This window comes from Haliotis rubra, unplaced genomic scaffold (assembly GCF_003918875.1).
Source record: "Haliotis rubra isolate DU_JTF1 unplaced genomic scaffold, ASM391887v1 Scf292, whole genome shotgun sequence".
Taxonomy (NCBI): domain Eukaryota; kingdom Metazoa; phylum Mollusca; class Gastropoda; order Lepetellida; family Haliotidae; genus Haliotis; species Haliotis rubra.
In genome coordinates, this window is record NW_025766960.1 from 845,208 (window position 1) to 856,269 (window position 11,062).

Below are 11,062 nucleotides of genomic sequence, written 5' to 3' on the forward strand. Positions count from 1 at the left end.
CTGTTTTACGAGTCAGGAAACTGTGTCAGTTGTTTTGGTCTTGAATATAACAATAAGAAACATACTTTTAAAAAAATTGATTTTCATGAATATTTTTTAAAGTAAATGGATTAGTATCCCGAGCCAATCGATAATCGCTGACGAAAGTGAGATCGATTGACTGACCGAATGTTCCATCAATTGCTCCAACAGTTATAATCTTATCTGAGGACATCATAAAATGGGGAGATAAGGTATGGTGTCTGAGTGATAGATCTGATTTTTGAGAGACTGATGAAGCAGGAGACTAGAGGATGTAGTAAATTAGTGAATGTTGATTTGAATGCTGGGTATTACAGATTTTCAAAATGGGCCACTTCCTTCATCTTTGAATTGTGTACCCCAATACCTGTGCGTAGATTGTTGCTTATATCAATCAGAGGTCTGTCTGGTCCAGACTGATATATACAGACCTAATTATTGCAGAGCGTTGTGTTAGACAACAAATGAACATTTTTTTACATGTATAGGTGAAAATGACTATCCCGGTAAATATGTAACAAGTGCAATTGAGAGATATCTGGAATGAGATTTTACGTCTTTAGTGATATCATGATAGCCATTGCTGTGTTCAACATGACATTGTTTCTTGGGTTTTTGAATGCTGAAGGGGCATAGTAGGATAAAGGCCTTCTTCTGAACATTGGAAATTTAGAAGTTATGGAATAAAGGAAAGAGTATTGTTGAACTGGTTTGCTCTTGTACTTGCACGCTCTAGACGTTTGACATGATGTAATGGCTAAGGGTTATAGCTGAAACGGCGCCACGGCAGAACAGCCCCAAGTCGAAACGGCCCCAAATGTTTTGGCTGAAATGGCCCCATGACTAAACGGACCCAAGTTAAAACGGCCCCATATTTGCCAAAATGGCCCCAAAATAATCTGTTTTATTTCAATGTGTGTCCTTAGTCATAAATGATATATCAAAATGCATATTTTTCAATTAGTTAGTAAATTAATTAACTTTGACATTTTCATCATGTTTTTCTTCTGTTTAAATGGCCATGAGGCCAATAATACATGTGGAAGATATGAATCAAACGAACTGAATATTGTACAGATCGTCTAACAATATTCACTAGAATTTAAGTTTGACAAATAAAACATTAGATTTCAGAATCAGAATTCAAATTGTTAAAAACACATCCATACCATGAAGTCACACATACAGTCATTAAAACAACATTGAAGTAGCAGTTAAAGTACCCTTTAAAATCTGCTTTTAGTGAGCCTGTGACTAAGGATGATTTTTGTAACTGATGTTGTGTAATGCCAACTACACCTAAGAATATTTTAGCTTGGGTCAAATTTGTAAAAGGATTGGAACAACATCCTTTTCAACATGTCGTCTGTTCATTATAAGTCAAAAGATGCAAGTGTCTAGTTCTCCTTTGTATGAAAAAAACATAAGATAACTGCCAAAAGATTTCTAAATGTATCACTCAGCTCTTGTGCAGATCCAAAAGGGCCCTTATCCTACTGTGTCAGATATAATGTGTCCTGTATAATATAGAGGTGTTGAAGTATATAATGAACAAACGTATGGGAGGATGCAGATTGCAGATACTTCAGTCACTGTTCTCACTTCAAATAAGTGGTTAAGTACCTTCAATATCTGTACATGCTTTGTATACATTTGTATATGTACCAGAACAATGTAAAGGAAAGAAAAGAAATAATTTTGTAACATTATTTGTTATGATATCTTATTAATAGTATTATTTTCATCACTTGAACTGTGATGTAGGATTTGATAATAGTTTCTTACCTTTGCAACTTGTGAAAATATTGTTTTTGAAATTTCACTTGATGATCATATGACTAAAGGCATGAAAGGTCATATACATCATATGACTAAAGGCATGAAGTCTCTATGTCTTTCATTTTCCAGACATGACAGTGACTCACGTAATGCTGATACGAAAAAGGTATATTTGGGCTGAGGATGTGCAATAATCATTAACATTTCTCCATGTCTTCTTGTCTGTCAGTCATTGAGTGATGTAAGAACATAGCACATCTTGTTTGCAATTTATGTGAAAAAATGGGTCCAGAAACGGAAAGACAATGTTTGTGTTACCTAGACTACAAGCCCAAGTGAGTTTATGTGTGACCTTGTCCACTGACCATCGTTTTCTGCCAATATACACCCTTCAACTGCATTCAGTGAAGCTGAATATTAAAACTGATTGTGACTCTTTGCTACAATCACTGTTCACAGCGACTTTTAGAGGAAACAGAAGATAATTCCAATGTAAAACATACATTATTTATTTATAGTGAGTATTTGTTATAGATTTCTTGATAATATCGTAGTGAAAAAATGATCACTGATGGAACCCTGAGAATATTAGTATTTTACGTTGGTAAGTGGATACCTGTGACGGACATGATATAGACCTGAGCCTTGTTTCACAAAGCGATCACAGCGCTATGACTATGGTATTTCCTATACTTTAACAAAGAGTTACGACAATCATAGCGCTAAGATAGCTTTGTGAAATGCAGATCTGATCATTTACACAGTGACCTTACAGTGGTGGGTATCACACACCCAGCTTAGGTCTGAGCTTGAGGGGCAGTTGGGTAGCCTAATGGTTAAAGCATTCGCTTGTAACACAAAGACCAGGGTTCGATTCCCCACATGGGTACAATGTGTGAAGCCCATTCTGGTATCCTCGCCATGATATTGCTGGAATATTGCCAAAAGCGACCTAAAACAAAATTCACTCACTAAGCTTGAGTGCTGGGTCTGCTTTTGCAATATGAAGTGTAGATATTGATGCTGAGAGCGACACGGTGAGCTACAGTACCAGGCTAGAGAAGTTAGTGGCAGGTGCATCGAGAGTGCCTAGCCATTCATCGAGCTGTTGATATTGCATGACATTATATATCAGCATACCCTCCATTTGTTTCATATTTGTGCCATATTGTAGTTTTGAAGAATTTTCATGATTTTTGTATACCATGTCAAATTTTGTATCATTTTGTATACTCAATGTTACCGGTACATACTCACCATACCACCTCAATATTCCCACCTCCTTGATTAAGGTAAAGTGTCAGGGGACCCAAGAACCTCTGTATATCATGCCCCTTGTAATACTGAGGTAGGGATATGTCAGGGGACCCAAGAACCTGTGTATATCATGCCCCTTGTAATACTGAGGTAGGGATATGTCAGAGGACCCAAGAACCTGTGTATATCATGCCCCTTGTAATACTGGGGTAGGGATATGTCAGAGGACCCAAGATCCTGTGTATATCGTGCCCCTTGTAATACTGAGGTAGGGATATGTCAGGGGACCCAAGAACCTGTATATATATCGTGCCCTTGTAATACTGAGGTAGGGATATGTCAGGGGACCCAAGAACCTGTGTATATCATGCCCCTTGTAATACTGAGGGAGGGATATGTCAGAGGACCCAAGAACCTGTGTATATCATGCCCCTTGTAATACTGAGGTAGGGATATGTCAGGTAATATAAGAACCTGTGTATATCGTGCCCCTTGTAATACTGAGGGAGGGATAAGTCAGGGGACCCAAGAACCTGTGTATATCGTGCCCCTTGTAATACTGAGGGAGGGATGTGTCAGAGGACACAAGAACCTGTGTATATCATGCCCCTTGTAATACTGAGGGAGGGATATGTCAGAGGACCCAAGAACCTGTGTATATCATGCCCCTGTAATACTGAGGGAGGGATATGTCAGGGAATATAAGAACCTGTGTATATTGTGCCCCTTGTAATACTGAGGGAGGGATAAGGGACCCAAGAACCTGTGTATATCAAGTCAGGGGACCCAGAACCTGTGTGGCCCCTTGTAATACTCAGAGAGGGTATATCATGGATACTGAGGGAGGTGGATATGTCAGAGGACCCAAGAACCTGTGTATATCGTGCCCCTTGTAATACTGAGGGAGGGATAAGTCAGGGGACCCAAGAGCCTGTGTATATTGTGCCCCTTGTAATACTGAGGGAGGGATGTGTCAGAGGACCCAAGAACCTGTGTATATCATCAGTGTAGGAAAGATAGCCCGTCCCTTCGTCCGAGACGGGTGAATTTTGTGGAGGACGGGTTAAAAAAACATCTGGTCCGTCCTCATGTCGGGTCAGTTTTAGCAAACCAATGACATAATCATTATTATATTATAACCTTTTTGAATATTTACTGCCAAAGGATACTAGAATAATCAGATGATTCCACTAGGAGAGATTTAACAGTCCAAGCTCTGTGTGCGTATATTAAATTATAGCTTAAAATAAAACAAACCAGTTTTAAGTCTTGAAATGGTGTTTTATTTATATTTGGAGGACAGGCTAGATTTTGGCAGGACTGGTAAAAAATTTGACCAGCCAGTCCTGTGGACAGGCTAGATTTTCTACATCTTTCCTACACTGATATCATGCCCCTTGTAATACTGAGGTAGGGATATGTCAGGTAATATAAGAACCTGTGTATATCTTGCCCCATGATACTGAGGGTGGATATGTGTATATCATGCCCTATGTAATACTGAGGTAGGGATATGTCCAGGTAATATAAGAACCTGTGTATATCGAGGCCCCATGTAATACTGAGGAGGGATAAGCCCAGGAATATAAGAACCAGTGTATATCATGCCCCTTGTAAGAACCAGTGTATATGTGTATATCAAGAATGTATATCATGCCCTGTAATACTGAGGGAGGGATATGTCAGGGAATATAAGAACCTGTGTATATCGTGCCCCTTGTAATACTGAGGGAGGGATAAGTCAGGGGACCCAAGAGCCTGTGTATATCATGCCCCTTGTAATACTGAGGGAGGGATGTGTCAGAGGACCCAAGAACCTGTGTATATCATGCCCTGAGGGAGGGATGTAATACTGAGGAGGATGATGTCAGAGGACCCAAGAACCTGTGTATATCATGCCCCTTGTAATACTGAGGTAGGGATATGTCAGGTAATATAAGAACCTGTGTATATCTTGCCCCATGTAATACTGAGGTAGGGATATGTCAGGTAATATAAGAACCTGTGTATATCGTGCCCCATGTAATACTGAGGTAGGGATATGTCAGGTAATATAAGAACCTGTGTATATCGTGCCCCATGTAATACTGAGGGAGGGATAAGTCAGGGAATATAAGAACCAGTGTATATCATGCCCCTTGTAATACTGAGGTAGGGATATGTCAGGGAATATAAGAACCTGTGTATATCGTGCCCCTTGTAATACTGAGGGACGGATATGTCAGGGGACCCAAGAACCCGTGTATATCATGCCCCTTGTAATGCTGAGGGAGGGATAAGTCAGGGGACCCAAGTACCTGTGTATATCATGCCCCTTGTAATACTGAGGGAGGGTATGTCAGGGAATCGGAGATCTTCTGTATATCATGCCCCATGGAATACCAAGGGAAGGGTATTTTACGGGAATGGAAGAGCCTCTGTATAACATGCCCCATGGAATACCAGGGAGGGATATGTCCGGGAATGGAAGAGCCTCTGTATATCATGCCCCTTGTAATACTGAGGGAGGGATAAGTCAGCAAATCGAAGAGCCTCTTTATAACATGCCCCATGGAATACTGAGGGAGGGTATGTCAGGGAATGGAAGAGTCCCCCCCCTTGAGAAACTTTATATTTTTCATAAACAGTACAACCTGTTTGTGTTAACTATCTGGTACCATAATTATTTTGTATTGTGAAAATAACTGTAAAAATCAACACAAATAATTTTATGAAAACTTGCGTATTGTAACAAGAATTGTACAAATCTGTTGTACAAAGCATCTTTAGTGCTACACCGGTTGTAAGTCTATGTTGAGGTATGGGAGTTATGATCACCTTAGCACTAAGATCACTTTGTACAACGGCAGCCTGATCTTAGTTTGGAGAGAGCCAACATCCCAAAACTATATTGCACTGACTGTTTTTACAAATTTTTGATATGATTAGAATAATTATGGTACTGTTGCCACTCATATGTGATGTGATCACCCTCATCATGTCTACCTGTATGTTCTACCTGTGTGTCCTACCTGTCTGTTCTACCTGGATTGTCCCTGTGTGTTCTACCTGGATTGTACCTGTATGCTCTACCTGTCTGTTCTACCTGGATTGTCCCAGTGTGTTCTACCTGGATTGTACCTGTATGCTCTAACTGGATTGTCCCTGTGTGTTCTACCTGTCTGATCTACCTGGATTATACTTGGATGTTCTACCTATGTATTCTACCTATGCACAGTGTCTGCACTGCTCAGTGTCTCAAAGATTTATCTTCAACGTTTGTCATATCATAATACTCTAATGTTTTGCATGATGTTTCTCTTTTTATAATCTGTATGATATTTATACAATGTTTTTGTGACTTGGATTATTATGACAGTCTTCAAGCATGTGGTTTTATAAAGTTATTGACATTTTTGGCTCTTCTTTTCGAATGAGGAAAGCTTGAAAGTGTTTGAATGTGATGAGAATGTGTTCAGTTGATAAACAATTTTTATTTTTATTCTTTTCAAGTCTTGCATGTTTCAAACTTCAATACAGACTGAAGGTCAAATGTCTCCCATGAGCTGATATGACTTTTCTGGAGGTATTTTTCTTTTCAGTGAATGTGAGTGAATCTTTAACCGAAACTGTTTAAAAAGGTGTAAGTAAAGTCTGTTCCAACATATGTTGACAAACTGACTTTGATCACAGGCTGCATATTAATTGACAAGTGCTAGACAGAAAAAGCTATTTGTCAGTCATATACTTGTTTACATGGTTTCAGAATTTGAACATTGGCCTGTCTCAGTGCATACAAATGGCCTTCGTCTTACCTCATCCCTTATGATCAAGCAGAATATCACAGCCTATGTTCGTTCATGTGGAAAAAGCATTTTCCATCCATTGTCAGTCATGTGAAGCTTATTTATGGTTTAATGCATATCATATGTTCTTGTGAAATCAATTTGTGCCCAAGAATATACCACATGAGTAAGGTGACCAACATGATGGAAACGTTTTGTTACTATTGACAGAAAATAAGGGAATGATGATAATTGATCAGCCTTGGTTTGATAGCAACATATCCGTGATTAGGGCATTAAAAAAAATCTAAACATTTAAGACCTGATTTGCTTCAGGTTTTTCTCCCGTGTGATATAACTCACTCACTCACTCACTCTTTAATGTTGTTTGTTTCGGATTTGATACCTTACAGCCACAATATTCACAACTCGTGATGTTCAACAAGTCCTTTTCTGGTTCTGTGACCTAGCATTTCAGACAGGATCCACTCACTCACATTGGTAGTTTTCTGTAAAAGTCTTTTGGCTTTGATCAGGTTACATTCTGCACTAAACATCACACCGTAAACATATTGCTGAACTTTTGCTCATGACACTGTCAAATCATTTGTCCTAAGTTACGAAATTAAGGCAAGCAGTTTCAAATTTTCTTTCCTGATCTGTCAGTATCCTTTCAGTCAGTCAGTCTAATATTGTCACTTTCCTTCTTTCAATCTACAGGTATTCTTTCGATCTAGCTGATTTTATTCATCATGCATACATTAAGCAAATATTTACTTTAAATATGCATCTGTATTTATGACATTTAAACTAACTTTATGTGAACTAAAAAATTGTGACTGCATATTTACATACACTTTGATGTGTGCACTCAAAATTGAAATGGTCACAATGACAAATTTTATCAGGGTCAGTAACCATGGTTACAGGAAGACATTACCTGTTACAGGTAAGGTTGAACATTGACAGAAGGTTGAATGTTTTATTCCCCCAATATATTTTGATGAATGTCTTTAAATTGCCTTATGAAATAATGGATTGACATTTACCTTAGTTTGATACTCAGCACATTTTTCCCAAGTTTCACAATATCAGAGTGTAATAGGAGGATTTCCTCCTCATAGCTATTTTGGATGTTATTTTACCAGACACATTAATGATAAGCAATGGAACTGACAAGAATGACAAAAAAAGTTAAATATATTTTGAAAATACCCTGTAAAATGTTAATATATGTTCATTAGAGATGTCATAGTTTTGAGGAGATAGTGTTTGTTTTATTGAAGGCATCCAATGCCTTGGACCTACCATAGCCTTGAAGGCAAATATGTCTGGCAAGAGATTGTCTTGTGTATTTTTGGCTTGGAGAGCATGTGATATGTTACCTTGACCTATGACAACTGACCTGAACAAAAGATGACCTGACACACAGAATCAAACAAGAAACTGTCATACAATAGTGGCATATTGTGTGTTTGGGGCTGCTAACCTTTGTTGTATGTCCAAATGTCATATAAGCTATGCCACTAAAGGCTCTTTTTGTCATATACAAGATCATATTTTGATGGTATTTAACGTGATGTGTTAATGTTTTATGCTTGCTCAGCATGTTTTATGCTTGCTCAGCATGCGAGATGTAATGCTTTTGAGCTTACAAAGAGCCATTGAAGCAGTTTTATTACATATATGGTAATAATTTTAAAATAACATTATCACAAATGCAGTGATATCTGGGGAGTTTTTGCTTAACTACTTATCATTGTGCTGATGAATAATGCCCTGTTGTGCTTCAGTATTTTTCAGCATATTTTGTTAAATATCAATGTTTTGTTTGACATGTATGACATTTATCAAAACTCTACTGTCAATTTATAAATGCCTTTTCTATGTTGTTAATCAATAAATTATTACTGATTAAACTTTTGTATATGAACTCAAGGGCATGGTCTGTCTGTGGTAGTGAACTGGCAGTCACTCCTTTAAGCCAGGGTGGTGGGCTAGCCAAGTGGTTAAAGTGTTTGCTCATCACACCGAAGACCTGTGCTGGAATCCCCACATGGGTACAATGTGTGAAGCCCATTTCTGGTGTACCCAGTAGTGATATTGCTGGAATAATGATAAAAGTGGCGTAAAACTATACTCACTCACTCAGCCACCATTATCAAGGCTCCAAATGAATGTGGATGGAAGGCCAAAGGTTGCTTCAGATATTTACTAAACTGGCTGACAAAAGGTGATTGTGTTTCTTGTTGGGAATTTACCAAGTAACTAAGTAAGCACATGATGTAATCTTTGCCAGAATACTGTCATCCTGAACATCAGGTTTGGAATTGGTTTTCAGCAACCCATACTTGTGGTAAAAGGCTACTAGCAGAATTGAGGGAGATCAGGTAAAAGATCTCGAGAGTCGTTAAAGGTTAAAACGTAACTCGAACTTCAAGCCCATTCTTAACACATTGGCTACGATCAAAGTTAAGAATTCTTAGAGCTACGAACGTTTCGAGAATAAGGGCCCAGGCTCCCTGACTTGGCTGTCATCAAATCCCAATTTCAGAAACCGAGGCTCATGATGTTAATCACGGGATTGTCTAGTCACACGTTTATTACTTACTGGCACATAATGTACTTAGTCTCATTAAAATTAAATCTTACACAAAGTGCTCATAGTGGTAGCAGTAAGGTATGCTTGTAATGAGTGTTAGATATTGCTGACTGGAATATAACTCACTCAGTGTGTCAGAACTTGGGATGCATCTACCAGACTAGCAAGTGCTTGTTAGGAATAACTCCTTTATATACATGCATACAACTCTTACACTTGAATCAAACATTCACATCATACATGCTTCTCTATACAAACCATTATCCCCCCCCCCTAGCCAGAATTTGTGAACGGTCCCTAATAACAAACGAGCATACAACAACTTATTTAAAAAATAAAGCATCATGCTGAGGTTTCAATATACGTCCTACTGACTTAAGTGATAGGTAACTTGTCTGTACCTAGTGAAAGGACTAAAGGCACTGGATGGCTCGAAAATGAAAAGTCAGTAAAGCGTACCTAAAATATATATATAGTATAACGCATGTGGCGTGAAATATATATTTTAGGTACGCTTTATGACTATTAAAACACCGTGGTTGCTGTCCGTGTTTCTTTTTCTTCATGTTTCCCGTCTTCTGCCTGCCGTAACTCTATTCAAAGTTTTCTTATCTCAGTTTTCCCAGCTGGAGTAGAAATTAATGCCTAATGTAACATAAAATACTCTTACTCGTTCGCTGTCATAACAAAACCAAAACTAAAACCCCAAACAAATTTAAAAAATGCAACAACAACAGAAAAACAACAAACAAAACAAAAACGAACAAATAAACAAAACAAAAAAAGAAAACCAGAACAGATTGAAACATATTTTCGAAGGCCCAAGCAGAGCATCGCCACCTGCATCGTAAAGAGTAGTATATATAATGATTGTCCGAGATCAAGTCCAACAAAAGCCTCTGTAAAGCTTTATTTCACAAATAAAGCTTTTGTTAGGCCCTTAGATCTCGCCACCATTGTATATACTACTTTTGAACCCCCAGTTAACTTCCCGACCCCACGTGGCACAATAGTGTTGCTATGACCACGAACTAGCACATGACACTATGTGGCGTTGACCTCAATGAAACAGTTTAATGTGAATCGTCTATGATCTCTTTGGTGTTTGTAATAAAGGCTTGCTGGGCTTTTTGTATCCCCTGTTCTATGTACTTTTTTTTCTCGTCTTCGCTGATAGCAGACTTACGAGACTTGGACCGGATTTCTTGTTTCATATTACGGTACTTGTCGAGTTCAGAGAGGATTGAACGAAATTCCTCCTCTGAAATCTTACTGTCAGTGAGTGCCGTGGAAATACGCTCACTTACCGTGTTCAGCTTTGCTTCAGCTAGAATTCTAATTTCGTCGTGTTTCAATGCTTTACGGTGCAATTTGCGAGATACAAACTTAAATACCAATCCAGTCAACCCTGACACCCCAGCTGTTATTTCAATGCCCAGCACTATGGGTGCGGCTACGATGGTTGTCAACAAACCGACACCTTCTGCCCCTAGTCCCATGCTGGTCGCCATAAGGGCGGTATCAGTCCCGTCCACGATATTGACTGCTCTATGGTACTTCTTACATAGTGCTTTCCGCGCGTCACGGTCTTGTTCCAGTTGGCGTTTTACATCACATAACTGTCTCAAGCGGTTTCCAG

The 11,062-nt window shown here is 38.7% G+C and overlaps 2 long non-coding RNA genes across 2 annotated transcripts; both read left to right on the forward strand.

Annotated features, from left to right (window-relative positions):
* The first annotated feature begins 515 nt into the window (after positions 1–515).
* LOC124282106 lies at positions 516–3,607 on the forward strand. The gene is made up of 3 exons (XR_006900055.1): positions 516–3,325; positions 3,386–3,503; positions 3,563–3,607. It is a non-coding gene; the product is annotated as an uncharacterized LOC124282106 (long non-coding RNA).
* A 1,590-nt stretch (positions 3,608–5,197) lies between these two features.
* Positions 5,198–8,740, forward strand: LOC124282105. Its single transcript, XR_006900054.1, has 2 exons — positions 5,198–5,390; positions 5,625–8,740. It is a non-coding gene; the product is annotated as an uncharacterized LOC124282105 (long non-coding RNA).
* The last annotated feature ends 2,322 nt before the right edge of the window (positions 8,741–11,062 follow it).